Below are 12,705 nucleotides of genomic sequence, written 5' to 3' on the forward strand. Positions count from 1 at the left end.
GATATAGTATGAGTTCTATGATGAAAATGTAGAAGACATTAATGGGGCTTAATTATCTATAAAGGTAAACTTTGTTATGAGTTCTTAAGTGATTCTCTTCAGAATGTTCTGAGTTTAAGGTCTGTCAGCTACTGATGCATGACCTGAACAAGTCAGTTAACCTTTCTGTGTCTCAGTGCCCTCATCAGTAAAACGGAAGTGTCCTGCTATTGCACAGGGGCAGTGAGAATCACTCAATTAAAAAGACACATTGTGCATAAACACGAAGATACCAAGGCAAAAAGTGCCTTAAAAATCTTGAATAGAGGAGTCAATGTTTTTTAAGGTGAAGCTCTCCCACTCAAACTATTAAAAATCGAAGCAATTTGGAAAGCACAGTGGAGTCCATTTAACACATGCTTTGCTTATTAGTATATTCCTGTACTTCTGGCTTCCTCTCAGCTCACCAAAATCCACCCTGTCCCCAGACTTTTATTTATTGCTTCCTCCTCTTTTCTTCTAAGCTTTTTAATACGGTCTATCCCTTTGTAAAGAACACAACGTCTTTCCTTTTACCATATTCCTCTCTATTTGCATCACACGTTAGTTAACTTGTTCCCTCTGCTTCCTTAGGAAGGACATTTGATTGCTGACCCCATGAGTGCTCACACCTTCCCTACATCCTGCTTCATGGGGAATAATAAAGCAGATGCTGTTGCAACTGTCTCACTGAAACATAATAAGAACTGAGGACAAAATGCCCAACTAAGTCACACTCCATTGACATCTGATTGTCCTTTAACTGATAAGAAGGAAAATCAAAATGGGACTTTTCCAGAGCAGATTTATCTGTGAATTTTGTCACCAGGAATGCTTTCAAATTAGTTCCTGAAATAAAAATGCAGCTTCCCATCTTGATTCTAAATGTGTTATAATTACATTCAACAAACACAAGGTTAAGCCAAGCACTTAACAACTAGGTTATTGTCCCCAAAGGCTTAAGTGCAACTAATCATTTGGTGAGCTTAGCTCCTTATTTGCTGAACCTAATTGCAGAGTTTGAAATAAATGCGGCAGTCACCTAGTCTCTGCAAATGAAAGTTTTCTTGATAAATGCTTTACTAACACTTCCATTCTCTGGCTATTCTCCTAGTCGACATTTGACTGAGTCCTGACAGTGTACCTTAGTTGGGATGCAAAGCACATTTCCATTGAGAAAGTCTTCCTGAAAAACTGATAGAAATTCAAGAAAGCTGCCACCAGATATCTTTGGCAACAACTGGCTCTCCTTCCTTTGTCCCTGTTACATCCAGGACAATACATTTGCCTAAGTACCTAAATTTGAGATCTCAGAGTCTTTTTGTATACTTCTCACCCACAACCTCTATATTCAGTTAGTCATTAAGTCCTATTAAATCTATCTTCACAATGATTATTGAATGTATCTCATGCTTTCAACTGTCACAGCAACCAACTGGTTCCAGGCTCTCATCAACCTAATAATCAAAACTTCAGATATCGAAATAACTCCATACTGCCACAAGATTGAGTTCCCCAAATAATACTTTCATGTTAATAACTTGTCTGGTCTTTTTTTCGGGCCTCTCACTGTTGTGGCCTCTCCCGTTGCGGAGCACAGGGTCCGGACGCACAGACTCAGCAGCCATGGCTCACGGGCCCAGCCGCTCCGCGGCATGTGGGATCTTCCGGGACCGGGGCACGAACCCATGTCCCCTGAATCGGCAGGCGGACTCTCAATCACTGTGCCACCAGGAAAGCCCCAACTGGTCTTGTCTTAAAGGCTCACCACAATTTGGTCCTGTCTCCCTTTCCTACCTTAATGTCCTACCACCTCCATATTTCTGTTGCATCTCAACTCCTTCCCCTATTCACATAATAATTCTTCTTTTTGTCTTTTTTAGCCTCCACATTTGTATACTGAATTAAAAAATGGAGGAAATTTTCCAAGTAAAAGTACATCTAGAATTCCTTCTCCATTTCCTCTATTCTTTTATAATTCTTTACAACTCTTATTATTTTTTCACAACTAGCAAGTTTTATTTCCTCTACGAATTTTTTAAAAGACTCTATGTACTATTTTCTGTCTGAAGTTTAGGTTTACAACAAAAATGAGCAGGAGACAGAGATTTCTTATATATCCCTTGCCTCCACACATGCATAACTTCCTCCACTATAAATATTACTCACAGAATGCTTTTTTTTCTTTTTTTTAAACCAAGGATGAACCTACATCATCCCACATAATCTTCCAAAGTTCATAATTTACCTTAGGGTTGACTGTTGGTGTTTCATATTCCATGTGTTTGGACAAAGATATAATGACATAATTATAAAAGTATATAAAAGTATACAAAAGTACAATACTCATCATTATAGTATCATACAGAGTGTTTTCACTGTCCTCAAAATCCCCTGTGATCTGCCTATTCATCTCTCCCTACCTCTCCTGGTTGCACTAGCAACCACTGATTTATTTATTATCTCCACAGTTTTGCCTTTTCCAAAATGTCATGTAGTTGGAATCATATAGCCATCTCACAGTCCCTGGATAGTTTGCTCTGTATTTTCAGTCTTTGTCCTCCTTGCTTTTCAGTCTTTGAGGATTCTGCTGACATATCCTCTAACTCAGAGATTGTTTCCTCAGCCATGCCCAGTCTACTAATAAGCCCATCAAAGGCAATCTTCAGTTCAGTCACATTGTTTTTTGTTTGTTTGTTTGTTGATCTCTAGCATCTCTTTTTGCTTCTTTCATTTTTTTAAATATTGATTTATTTTGGCCATGCCAGGTTTTAGTTGCGACCCGCAGGATCTTTAGTTGCAGCGTGCGTACTCAGTTGCGGCATGCAGACTCTCAGTTGTGGTATACAAACTCTTAGTTGCAGCATGCACGTGGGATCTAGTTCCCTGACCAGGGATCAAACCCAGGCCCCCTGCATTGGGAATGCAGAGTCTTATCCACTGGACCACCAGGGAAGTCCCTGGTTCTTTCTTAATATTTCCATCTCTCTGCTTACTGTGACCATCTGTTCTTGTATTCTGTCTACTTTATCTACTAGAGCACATAGCGTATTAATCACAGTTGTTTTAAACTCCTGGTCTGATAATACTTGCCATGTCTGGTTCTGATGCTTGTTCTGCATCTTCAAAATGTGTTTTTTGCCTTTTGGTATGCCTTGGAATTTTTTCTTGTCCGGCAGGCATGGTGTGTTAGATATATAAAAGGAGGTGGTGTAAGTAGGCCTTTAGTAATGTGGTGAGGAGACAGGAAGTGTTCTATAGTCCTATGATTAGATCTCAGTCTTTTAGTGAGCCTATGCCTCTGAACTGTGAACTCCACAAGTGTTTCTCAGTTTTTTATCTCCCCCTTTTGGTGGGACAGGATGGCTAGAGTGGGGTGGAGTTGGGTATTTCCCTTCCCGAGGGTCAGTAAGGCTCTGATAATACCTAGCAGGTTAGGCTCTAGTTAACTAATTTCCCCTGAGGGCAGGCCTTTTAAGAAGAATGACATGCATTTCAAAATAGTTCCTTTTCCCCTCTCTCTGCCAGAAGCCTAAGGGGATTTTTCTCCCACATTTACTGTGAAAATTCATTGAATTTCTGGAGGTAAATCCCACAGTATTATGGAGGCTCCCCTATGACTGGGTGCCCCTGAAGAGTTGTTGATTTTTCAGTCTCTTCAGCATTTTTATTTATTGTTAGGACAGAGTGGTGACTTCCAAGCTCCTTACATGTGGAACAGGAAACCAATTCTATGAATCTTTTTGTGACACCTGCCCCAAACACATCTGAATACATAATATTCAATCATCCATTATTTATCTTATGCATTTTTGTGTGTGTGCCAGGCAGGGTGCTAGGTGCCGGGAACATAAAGAAGGACAAAATAGAGTCCTTGATCTTATGGGGGCTAGAGTCCATTCTGGGAATGTCTGTGACATTTACTACCTGTACTACTTTTTCAGCATTTATAAGGTTTGGGCTAGGAACTGTTAACTTATAGTTCTATACTTCTTTGTAAAACACAGTACAACAACTTAGTAAGAATTGGCAGTCAATAAAGATGTGCTAAGTGAATATTTTTTTTTATTATAAAATCTAAATAGTGAAGTAGATAAATTTGTCTCAAAACATTTTTGTAGGGCTTTCCTCATTCCATCAGCTACCTGCACCAAGTAAGACTGGGTCTGTTCAGGGTCCCCAACCACAGTGGCTCTCCCAAGGCCCACCTTCTGCCACAATCAATCTAGTTCTGAAATTTAAAACAAAACTTTTTTTTTTCTATAAAAATCTATTTCCCTTGTTTCAAGTTTTCTAAAAACCTGTTCTCTCTAAGTAACAGCTTTGGTAAATAGTGGGCAGTAGCAAGACAAGGTGCAAATGTCTGAACTCTGAGGTGAAAGAACTGGGTCAAAATTCTGGCTTAGCTGTGCGGTCCTGAAAAAGTCACTACATTTCATCACTTACAAAAGGAGAAAGGGCTTCCCTCGTGGCGCAGTGGTTGAGAGTCCGCCTGCCGATTCAGGGGACACGGGTTCGTGCCCCGGTCCAGGGAAGATCCCACATGTCCGCGGAGCGGCTGGGCCCGTGAGCCATGGCCACTGAGCCAGCGCGTCCGGAGCCTGTGCTCCACAATGGGAGAGGCCACAACAGTGAGAGGCCCGCGTACCACAAAAAAAAAAAAAAAAAAAGAATTGGAGAAAAATAAAGCTAATGAAAATGTACATATGTACATTGTACATGTACAAGAATGTACAATGTACATTCTTTTAAAAAGGTTTTATTTGATTATATTCCAGTGTTTGGAAATTAGAAGTAAAAGGTAGCCCACTGCCAAAACGCTCCTAGTTAGTTTTAAAAACTCACATAAATATCCTTTGTTCTCTCTCTTTGAACCAAGGTCTTTGCTACTTATAAATAAAAAAGGTGAAGAAATAACCTTTATACACTCAATTCCCCTGAGCAAAGAGTATCTAAGAATCATAGAGTGAGATGGGTTTTTTATTTGCATTTTTCTCTAATTAAGGTTGAGACAAGCCTGTAAATTAATTATACTCACCATTTAAGCCAAATTTAAATACCACAACCTCCAAAAATATTTTAAAAACCTCTGCATCTGCTCAGCATCTTAATAAATTCATTTTTAATTTAAGTATATTTGCAACAAGGGCATTTTTTTTTTCCTGGAAAATGCATTACAATGTAGGGACTTTAAAAAAAAACTTTTATTAAGCAGTTTCATTTTTAATAATATTCTCTTAGAAACATTATATAGGGCTAGCATTTTACACTAATTTGACTCAGTCCTAGAAAATAATGGCTCATTAATATTTATATATATGTATGAATTGTCACTAATTTATATTTATAATATATATGCTTGTATATGTAACAGAATTATAAATTATAAATTATACTGTTCTATCTCTTATTTCTATTTTCCCATACTCCTTCAAATATTCAGTTTCTACTAAATGTACATTTTTTTATAGATACTATGGAATTTATTTTGTTTTTAATATTTTTAAGATATAGAGAAAACTGTCAAATATATATATTATTTAATATTTCACTTAAATGATTAAGAAAAAAGTTTCAAAAATATGCTTATATAACTGCCAAAGTGAGAATATAGACACATTTCATCTTTCGATTTTTCATGTAGAACTGCTGAAATGCATCAGGATTTTGAATCAGATTAAATAGTATTTAACCTCTGAGAAAAAAGATATATTTTTCCAGGCCAAGTGTAAATTGCACAGCTTTTTCAATTGCAATACAAGTTCTATGATTAGATTTAGTACAAAATCAAGTTTCAATTTAAGAGCCAGCTGTAAATACATGCGTATAAAATTGCATATGTAGTATGTTTAACAGTCCTAGAAATAGCTTTCAGAAACTATCAAAGATTTGAAAATTTCATTTAACCCAGAATGTCTGCTTTGGCCCAACAAACATCTTAAAATACTATTCTCTCAACTTCATTTTTAGTATTCTCTATCTCACCCAGCTAAGATTTCATCAACTAAAGACAGCAAATATGTTATATTTTATCACAAATGTAGTTTTACACAAAATTCAAACAGAAAGAGAAATTAGGAAGTTATAACACCGTATCTTACTTCACTGCTTGTTTTTTCTTGCCCTCTGTCCCAAGTAGGGACACAGAAAACAAAACAAAACAATATTTTGTTAAATGAGAAAATAGTTATAGGATACAAATACTTGATATAGGAATCTTACTTATTTGTCCACCATTTAATGGAGTTACAAATATATCACTTATTTATCTTACAAAGCTATTCAGGAAAACTTAAATTCAGGCTTGTTCTCCCTTTCTATATAATCCAATTAAAATATGTGTACAATTGAAATAGATATGCTGATTTAGAAAATGTTGCCCTCATATTTTAGGTAAATGTGAATATAATACATGTGGACCCACCTTTACTATGCCATAGATGTTTAACTTAAATGGTGTTTTCCTCTTCAATTTTTAATGATTCTAGAATATCACTACTTTTCTCATCTTGATTCCAATCAATCTTTCCAACACAATCTCACACAAGTCATTCTATCTGGTATGTAATGATCTAAAAACAAACATGAATAGGCAGTGATAGCTACTACTTTTTCTTTTTTTTATAGCCACACCCTATAAAAAAGAATCTGTGCCCTCGGCAGTGAAAGCACGGAATCCTAACCACTGGACCACCAGGGAATTCCCGATAGCTACTATTTAAGCAAACTATTCAATAAAGCATTTTCTAACCCAAAGAAATAAAGTATTTTGTAAATTATCTATTTTAAGAATGAATTTTTCAGTGTAGGGTTTTGCTAAATCATACTACACAGCAGAAAGTTTAGAGCAGGCAGAGTTCAATGTGAGTGAGTAGGATATTGAAACAACACAAAACAAATACAAACCTCCACCATACACTGTTGGATTTAATTTTAGTCATCTGCTTTGAACTGCCAGAGGAGAATAAAAGGTAGGTCTTGAAGCTAGAAGTGGGCTGAAATGTAAATATTTCAGGATTTTATATTGAGCATGACTAGTTGTTCATTCTTACTGGAAACAGCTATGAAATAGGCAAAAGCAGGGTTGCTTGTTGCAACCTGAAACTCATTATTGCCAAGCATCATCCTTGATTTACTGTAACAAAACCATGCTGATGAAGCCAAGGTCTTAGGTTCCAGTGAGCCAGTCTGCATCTTGCAGTCTCTTATTTGCAGATTTATCTGCCTTTCTGCAAATATTTGTCCTTAGAAGAGTAACTATGCGTAAGTATGAAAATGAAGTAATGTATAATAGGTCCATTACCAGCACGGGGAAAATGATGCAAATTTCATGTCCTATGGAGAGTGGTTGAAAAAGCAACATCCTCATACATGAAAAAAAAAAAAAAAAATATATATATATATATATACACATATATATAATATATATAAAATAAAAGAGGATTATAAGTCCATAGCATTATAAAATATTATTAACTAAAAGACAAAGATAATATTTGAATTTAAAAATAGGACTTTTCTTTAGTAAAGAAAAAATGAACTATTTATATGATTTCTATAAAGAAATAACACGTTTTATTTTTCAAAAATAGACAGTGTTAGATGGCAGTTTCTCATATACTCAAAAAACTCCCTATAGCTCTGTCAAATATACAATAAAAGAAGACTTGTTTTTTTCAAAATTTGTTGCATTCCCATTGCAACATGTGTTATTCATTACCTGAGAGTAGATATTTTTAAAAGATTTTTGCTTTAAAAAACTATACTTTCTGACTCTTTCAAAGTCATTGCCTTTTGCTACCAATAACAGAATATTAATGCTGCTCTTTGAAAAGATATCTTAATGTATCAATTTATTTTATTTATTTTTCAGTAATAAAAGACATGTTTAATCATTAAGATTTAAGGTTTCTAGACTGCAGCACACAGAAGTCCAATGAATTACTGGCATTGTAGTATTCCAGGTCAATGGATCAACTGTTAAATAAATGTATCTCTTCATCTCTTCTTAACATACACTTTTTCAAAAACAATTTGCAAACAACTAAATTCAAGCCACAGATTAAAAGTGATTACCTATTATAACAATGGTTGAAGATAGGTATTAACATTCCTTATATATACTCTACATTATAAATCACACTGCTTTACACTTATTTGGCACTTAAAAATTATTTGCTTAAAGTGAATATATAAAACAGAGAAAATAAATTTAAAGTACAAAAGCTAGCAGGTCAGGCACCTTGTTAGAAGCTCTGAGTTACTGAATGCCAGCAGTAGCAACGAAGACCAATGGGATGACAAAGGAGAGAAACCCTCAAGAATTTTAATGAGGGTAAAAGGTCCAATGGTTCATTCCCATTACTTGCTATATTTCATCTTGTTTTAGAGAGTTCACAAAGTGTAAGACAATAGTGCAAAATCTGTGATTTTTATGCCTTGCTGTTTTCTATTATAAGTCTTAACCTTGTGACGGTGATAAAGTACATAGTAAGTAAGTTTTAGGGCCTTTTTCTAGCCAACTATACAGTGTCTCAGGGGTCTAAATTTAAGTACCATTAACTAGATTTTTTTTTCCCCAAAAAAGAAATATAAAAACTTGAGGTTACAACAAAGCTGGGTTAAAAGGTGTATACAGAGATAAGCATCAAGTTTGATATAATAAAACCATCTTGAAAGAAGGCATTTCAAAGTATTTTAATAACATATATCTAACAAAGATTAAGAAAGTATCTACAAAATATTACAGGGTTGTTGGGTTTTTTTGATTATATATAAGCACATCTTCAATCCAATTTCAAAGGCCCACTTCTGCTGTGTTCTTGAGATCTTGGGAGATATACTACATAAGATATTTTAGTATCAGTGAAAGAAAACAAACCTATCTAGTTTAAGAAAAAAAAGGGAAATCACTTCAAGGCTACTATCAAGTTCCAAGAGTATCCTATTGACCCAATGGCTGTAATGCAACCAATCTTCAGAAGCAGATTGGAACCTGGAAATGAATGGCTTCCTCATTATTAATTTGGGGTGAACGATCTCTTTCTCTGGTCTCTATGTCATTTTCAGTGTGTTGGCTCCATTCTGCTGTTTTCACAGCTCTCTCTGACACTCAAACAATGAGGAAAAAACAGCTGTGTTCTGGTATCCAAGTGGTCAAGAAGCTAACTAATATACAAACTGAATGGTCTTAGTCAAAATTCCAAATCCTCATGGGAATGGATTCTGATTGACCTAGCCTGTGTCTTATGCCCACACATGTGACCTGTGGAGCTGTCACACTGAAATAACATGAGGAGAGTCCCACATATTTATCTAGGGAACATACCACATATAAAACAGCGATTTATAATTATTATTAAATATTAAGAATAACACATTTGTCCATTAAACAAAGACTTAATGAAAACCTACTATATTTTAGGCACCATTCTAGACATTGACAATTCAGATAGTAAAAGAGGTAAATAGAGTATATGGTTAAACTGCTCTCGTGAATCACAGAAACTAGAGTGGTTTCTTACAAAGCGAGCAACAAAAAAACACTATGACCTTGCTAGTAGAGACGAAAATAAGGATGGAAAATATTTTTAAAACAAAAATACTTTCTTAATTTCTTAAAGACAGAAATAAATTCCAAAATGAAATTTAAAATCCCTATCTATGATGTCTTTCTAAACACCTTATAGATATGGGTCATTCTTAGAGGAAGGGAAATTACACATCTCTATAAAAAGCAGCTCAATGAATTACAGTTCTATAAATATATGTGAGGGCTATGTAATCCATAGGATAAGTTAATGGAAGTTTACTATTCACTCATACAATTCAAAATTTATCATAAATGATAGCATAATGCAACATAACTAGATTTCCTTTATACGGGCTCTATTTATCGCAATGTGTCAATATCGAACAGATTATGTACTTTGGAAGGAAGCTACTAAGAACACAAATGAACCATAATGTAGTTATCAGAAGGAATTAAATTTTATATTAAACAGAGAGCTTTTAGCATATTCTAAGGTATAGTTTGAAATAATGGCTCATCCAGTGCAGTAGAATGAAGATTTCAGCTAATAGTCCTAACTTTCAGGGACTCACCAAAAAACAGAGAATGGGAATCCAGAGAGTTCTGTCCTAGGACCACTTGTTGGACTAACACTTGTCAATCTCCCTTGACTATTTCATCTTATCCCCAAATGCTAATTTGTCATTTGGGTGCTGATGTTTCCTAGATATTTATCTATATTATAAGGGTCTCTATCTCTCCAATTTAATATTTTATTCCATCCCCCAATTTATCTTCATCCACACTATAAGTTCCATGAGAGGAAGAACCCTGTTTGATTCATTTGAACGCATGTGTACAGTATCTAAAGCAATAACACTAGGTACACATTTATTAACTCTGACTTAGGGCCTTCTTTCTAAGCCTTAACTTATATTACTCCCATTGGAACGCCCTCCCACCCACCCACTTTGTGAGCCTCTATTCATTTTCTCATGACTCAATCTAAGCATGTTTCTGATGAAATCTTTCCTGAATCCTTCAGAATTACCCATTCCTTTCTTTGCCCAGCACCCACACTTACCATTAACACAAGACCATGCTTTCATTCTGATTCTGGCTTCTTATTTCAGTCTTGGCAACTAAAAAATTTTGTATGTGCATATATATGTATACATGCACACACACTCATACATGCAGTAATTATTTATTACACATCTGTAACCCTCTACAAGACTGCAAGATTGTTGAAACCAAGAACAATAGATTACTTGCTATTGTATCCTTGGGCTAAGACCATTTGCTGAGCAAATGAATACATGTCACCATTAGAAATGATTATTTTCCAAAGGAACAAAGTATAAGCTCTTATTAGTAAGTCAAAAACAAAACCTATTATAATTTTCATTAAACAAACATTAAAATTGAGATATGTGCATGAGTTAGTACAAAGATTATATGAATTTTTAGAGATGCTTCTTAGGAGCCAATAATTACTTTTTTAAAGAAATAACTTATTTCTTGCTCCAAGTACAAATCTTGGTCCTCCTTATTTTATTCTTTCCCAAATGTGTTCATTCTATTAACTTATTTTTTTTTAACTTCAGAATAGTTCCTAAAAATGTAGAATATCCAATGGTATAGACCATGATGCCCAAAGATTTATATGCTACTTTCATATTTCTAAGATTAAAATTGACTAAAGTCAATTTTTGATCATTCTGTTACCTTATAAGAGATTAAGAATGATAAAATAATAAAATATGTAATAAGACAATTTTATGTTATTTATTTTAAAGACTGTCATAGTACTCATGCTATTTTTTGTTAAGCCAGTGAAATCTAGAGTAAACAAAGCAAGGAAAGAATAAGAAGAAAAACTAACATCTTAGATTGCCTTTTAAAATTTTCTCATATTATTCTGTTCTAATAGACCATTTAACCCATTTCCTCTGTTTTAGAATTCAGCTCTTACTTTTCCTTTTCTACAACATCATTGAGTTTCTTGGCATTTCTAACTAAATCTACAAATCAGCTCATATACCATCAAGTTTTTATTTTGATTTTGAAGAATAAATTCTATCTGAAAATAATCGACATGTTAGAATCTTGCAAACAAATTTTAATAACTAATACTCAGATGCACTGTTATGAAGAGGTTGTTCTAGGATAGCTTGTATGTGTTCATTTCTTGAAACGGTAGTCCAAAATAGAAAAAAAAAAAGTGCTAAGTTCTTTTTAGGTCTTCTCACTCAAGGCTTCAGATAAATTTTTACTATCTACTCTTGATAAACAAAGATGTCATAATTAAACACCATAGCTAATACAAGCTACATAACCTGTAGAATTAGAGTTCTATCAACCAAACAATACTATATGGAAACACCTTGATATGGAAATTCCCTATATCAATACTAGTATGATAGTCATTTTAAAAGCAGATATCATGTCTCATAGTGTTATTTAAGTTTTGAGGTGGTACATTTTCTGAGGTTGTTATCACTTCTAGACATTTTTATTACATTCAAAGTATTTCAAAAATGACTTTTTTACTTCTTATCTAAGTATGGAATGATTAAAAGTATCATAGTTCTCTAATTTACTATCTACTAAATAGTTTACTGTATCAGTATTCAAAACATTATTTACATCTTTATTTATATAAGACAGTGCTCCTGAGAAGTCTGTAAATAATACTGAAAATAAGATTGAATATATTCTAGGGATGCTATTATTTAAAATAATCTTATTAATTATTTTATGAAGAATAAATTATTAGTTATACAAAACACTGCATCCTCATCTCACTTCGTCAAAGTCTCTTTGAAGTTCAGATTTTCCTATACCTGTACCGGATGAAGCAAAACTTAAGAAACTGTAGGCATTAAGTACTAATAACAGGTTTAACAGAATAAGGATAAATGAGAGCCCCCAAAACAAGTCTGTAAAAGGACTCGTCTCTGGGTAACTTCATATATGCACGTGTGCGTTTATATGCATGCATATATCAACTTATATAAGTACTTGTGATTTCCTATGACTCTCAATAATTTGTTGGTTTTCAAAAACTGATGTCATTTTTCTTCTAAAGTTAACAGTATTACTCTCATTATGGTAATATGAAATAGTTTAAAATTTCCAAAGTGACAGAATGGGGCAGAAAAGGAGATTACTAG

This window comes from Orcinus orca, chromosome 7 (assembly GCF_937001465.1).
Source record: "Orcinus orca chromosome 7, mOrcOrc1.1, whole genome shotgun sequence".
NCBI lineage: Eukaryota > Metazoa > Chordata > Mammalia > Artiodactyla > Delphinidae > Orcinus > Orcinus orca.